This window comes from Zea mays, chromosome 3 (genome assembly GCF_902167145.1).
Source record: "Zea mays cultivar B73 chromosome 3, Zm-B73-REFERENCE-NAM-5.0, whole genome shotgun sequence".
NCBI lineage: Eukaryota > Viridiplantae > Streptophyta > Magnoliopsida > Poales > Poaceae > Zea > Zea mays.
This window is the reverse complement of record NC_050098.1, coordinates 162,474,704-162,479,256: the sequence shown is the minus strand read 5'-3', so window position 1 is coordinate 162,479,256 and position 4,553 is coordinate 162,474,704.

The window sequence follows — 4,553 nt, the reverse complement described above, 5'->3', positions numbered from 1 at the left end:
GGTGGCGACACCACCAAGCAGGTCCGGATCGGTTCCGGGCTCGACCCCAAATAGGAAGCAGTGCTCGTCGACTTTCTCCGCGCGAGCGCCGACGTCTTTGCGTGGAGTCCCTCGGACATGCCCGGCATACCGAGGGATGTCGCCGAGCACTCGCTGGATATTCGGGCCGGAGCCCGACCCGTCAGGCAGTCTCTGCGCCGATTCGACGAGGAGAAGCGCAGAGTGATTGGCAAAGAGATCCACAAGCTAATGGCAGCAGGGTTCATCAAAGAGGTATTCCATCCTGAATGGCTCGCCAACCCTGTGCTTGTGAGGAAGAAAGGGGGGAAATGGCGGATGTGTGTAGACTACACTGGTCTCAACAAAGCATGTCCGAAGGTTCCCTACCCTCTGCCCCGCATCGATCAAATCGTGGATTCCACCGCTGGGTGCGAAACCCTGTCCTTCCTCGATGCCTACTCAGGGTATCACCAGATCCGGATGAAAGAGTCCGACCAGCTCGCGACTTCTTTCATCACGCCGTTCGGCATGTACTGCTATGTCACCATGCCGTTCGGTTTGAGGAATGCAGGCGCGACGTACCAGCGGTGCATGAACCATGTGTTCGGCGAACACATCGGTCGCACAGTCGAGGCCTACGTCGATGACATCGTAGTCAAGACAAGGAAGGCTTCCAACCTCCTCTCCGACCTTGAAGTGACATTCCGATGTCTCAAGGCGAAAGGAGTCAAGCTCAATCCTGAGAAGTGTGTCTTCGGGGTGCCCCGAGGCATGCTCCTAGGGTTCATCGTCTCCGAGCGAGGCATTGAAGCCAACCCGGAGAAGATCGCGGCCATCACCAGCATGGGGCCCATCAAGGACTTAAAAGGTGTACAGAGGGTCATGGGATGCCTCGCGGCCCTGAGCCGCTTCATCTCACGCCTCGGTGAAAGAGGTCTGCCTCTGTACCGCCTCTTAAGGAAGGCCGAGTGTTTCGCTTGGACCCCTAAGGCCGAGGAAGCCCTCGGCAACCTGAAGGCGCTCCTTACGAAGGCGCCTGTCTTGGTGCCCCCGGCGGATGGAGAAGCCCTCTTGGTCTACGTCGCCGCGACCACACAGGTGGTTAGCGCCGCGATTGTGGTCGAGAGGCAAGAGGAAGGGCATGCATTGCCCGTTCAGAGGCCGGTCTACTTCGTCAGCGAAGTGCTGTCCGAGACCAAGATCCGCTACCCACAAGTTCAAAAGCTGCTATATGCTGTGATCCTGACAAGGCGGAAGCTGCGACACTACTTCGAGTCTCATCCGGTAACTGTGGTGTCATCCTTCCCCCTGGGGGAGATCATCCAGTGCCGAGAGGCCTCGGGCAGGATCGCAAAGTGGGCGGTGGAAATCATGGGCGAAACGATCTCGTTCGCCCCTCGGAAGGCCATCAAGTCCCAGGCGTTGGCGGACTTCGTGGCCGAATGGGTTGACACCCAGTTGCCGACGGCTCCGATCCAACCGGAGCTCTGGACCATGTTTTTCGACGGGTCGCTGATGAAGACAGGAGCCGGCGCGGGCCTGCTCTTCATCTCGCCCCTTGGAAAGCACCTGCGCTACGTGCTGCGCCTCCATTTCCTGGCGTCCAACAATGTGGCCGAGTACGAAGCTCTGGTCAACGGGTTGCGGATCGCCATCGAGCTAGGGGTCAGACGCCTCGACGCCCGTGGTGATTCGCAGCTCGTCATCGACCAAGTCATGAAGAACTCCCACTGCCGCGACCCGAAGATGGAGGCCTACTGCGACGAGGTTCGGCGCCTGGAAGACAAGTTCTTCGGGCTCGAGCTCAACCACATCGCTCGGCGCTACAACGAAACCGCAGACGAGCTGGCTAAAATAGCCTCGGGGCGAACGACGGTCCCCCCGGACATCTTCTCCCGGGATCTGCATCGACCCTCTGTCAAGATTGACGACGTGCCCAAGCCCGAGGCACCCTCGGCTCAAGCCGAGGCGCCCTCAGCTCGGCCCGAGGCACCCTCGGCTCAGCCCGAGGTACCCTCGGCCCCCGAGGGCGAGGCACTGGACGTCGAGGAAGAGCAGAGCGGGGCCACGCTTGATCGAGATTGGCAGGCCCCGTACCTGCAATATCTCCGTCGAGGAGAGCTACCCCCCGACCAAGTCGAGGCTCGGCGGGTAGCGCGACGCGCCAAGTCGTTCGTCTTGCTGGGCGATGAAGAGGAGCTCTACCATCGCAGCCCCTCGGGCATCCTCCAGCGGTGCATCTCCATCGCCGAAGGTCGGGAACTGCTGCAAGAAATACACTCGGGGGCTTGTGGCCACCACGCGGCGCCCCGAGCCCTTGTCGGGAATGCTTTCCGGCAAGGCTTCTACTGGCCAACGGCGGTGGCTGACGCCACTAGAATCGTCCGCACCTGCGAAGGGTGCCAATTCTATGCGAAGCAGACCCACCTGTCCGCTCAGGCTCTGCAGACGATACCCATCACCTGGCCCTTCGCCGTATGGGGTCTGGACCTCGTCGGTCCCTTGCAGAAGGCGCCCGGGGGCTACACGCACCTGCTGGTCGCCATCGACAAATTCTCCAAGTGGATCGAGGTCCGACCTCTGAACAGCATCAGGTCCGAGCAGGCGGTAGCGTTCTTCACCAACATCATCCATCGCTTCGGGGTCCCGAACTCCATCATCACCGACAACGGCACCCAGTTCACAGGCAAAAAATTCTTGGATTTTTGCGACGATCACCATATCCGGGTGGACTGGGCCGCCGTGGCTCATCCCATGTCGAATGGGCAAGTAGAGCGTGCCAACGGCATGATTCTACAAGGGCTCAAGCCTCGGATCTACAACGACCTCAACAAGTTCGGCAAGCGGTGGATGAAGGAACTCCCCTCGGTGGTCTGGAGCCTAAGGACGACGCCGAGTCGCGCCACGGGTTTCACGCCGTTTTTCCTGGTCTACGGGGCTGAAGCTATCTTGCCCACTGACCTGGAATACGGCTCCCCGAGGACGAGGGCCTACACCGATCAAAGCAACCAAGCTAGCCGAGAAGAATCGCTGGACCAGCTGGAGGAGGCTCGGGACAGGGCCTTACTACACTCGGCGCGGTACCAGCAGTCCCTGCGACGCTACCACGCCCGAGGGGTCCGGTCCCGAGACCTCCAGGTGGGCGATCTGGTGCTTCGGCTGCGGCAAGACGCCCGAGGGAGGCACAAGCTCACGCCCCCCTGGGAAGGGCCATTCGTCATCGCCAAAGTTCTGAAGCCCGGAACATACAAGCTGGCCAACAATCAAGGCGAGATCTACGACAACGCCTGGAACATCAAACAGCTACATCGCTTCTACCCTTAAGATGTTTCCAAGTTGTTCATATACCTCGCACCTACGCAAAGTTTAGTCGTCAAGGAAGGGTCGGCCTAGCCCCGGCAAAGCCCGACCCTCCCTCGGGGGCTAAAAGGGGAGAGACCCCCTCTGCGTCGAATTTTTTCCTCGAAAAAGGATCTCTTTTTAGCAGGATTACTCTCGTGCTTCTTGACTACTTCGGAAAGCGGATCCTGGAAACGACGGAGTACACGTAAGCAGCCAAGGCTGACCGAGCCGAGGGACTCCTACGCCTCCGGGATACGGATACCTCACTCATCACCTTCTGCGATAAGTAACTCACGCTCGGATAAAGCGACTTCGTGGACCGAACAAGTCTTCACGCTCGGAAGCTCTCCTGCCGAAGCAGTCCTTCAAGCTTTCTCGACTAAGTCGGGGACAGGGCCTCATGGACGGGTGAAAGTACGCGTAAGCGGCAAGGCCGACCGAGCCGAGGGATTCCCACGCCTCTGGGATACGGATACCTCACTCGTCCCTTCCGCGAGAAGTAACTCTCGCTCACACAAACATCCCTGTTACCGACAGAGTCCAGATGCTCGAAACAAGAGGAAAAAAGACGCAGCTTCGCAAGCACGGCGAGGGTGTGTTTTCTGGCCTCGGCGGCCGCAGAAGGCACACGCTACAAGACGATCTGATCCTGCAGGCTCGGGTCTTCACACTGAAGGGAGCCGTAGCACCCTCGGCATCGACGACGTCTTCAGCTATGTCCGACCCAGCCTCGGACGGCGGCGCGGACCAGGGACCCCTCCGGGAATCCGGCCCGAGCAGGCGGCCCGGCCGGTTACCCCTGGGGACTCGGCCAACCGGCTTCCAAGGGCGCCAGCCCGACCCGAGGCCTCGGCGGATCGACTTTGGCGTCGGCTCCGCTGACGGACGACACGACTAGGCTTCGGCCAACCAGGTTCCCATTCTCGAGCCAACTCCGCCTCTGTTCATACTGATATCGCTACCCCTGGCCTCGGCTCATCGAAGGGCGGCCGAGGGGTCTCTTTAACTAAGCTAGAGGAGCCCCAGACAACAAGGCCGATTGGGCCGAGGGATTCCCACGCCTCCGGGATACGGATACCTCATTCGTCACCTTGACACGGGGCGACTCATGCTTGGTAAAGCGGTTCAGATAACCAACAGGCGAGACTTAGTGCTCGAAAATGTAGAAAAAACACGGCTCCGTGCCGAAATTACATATATGTTCAGGCCTC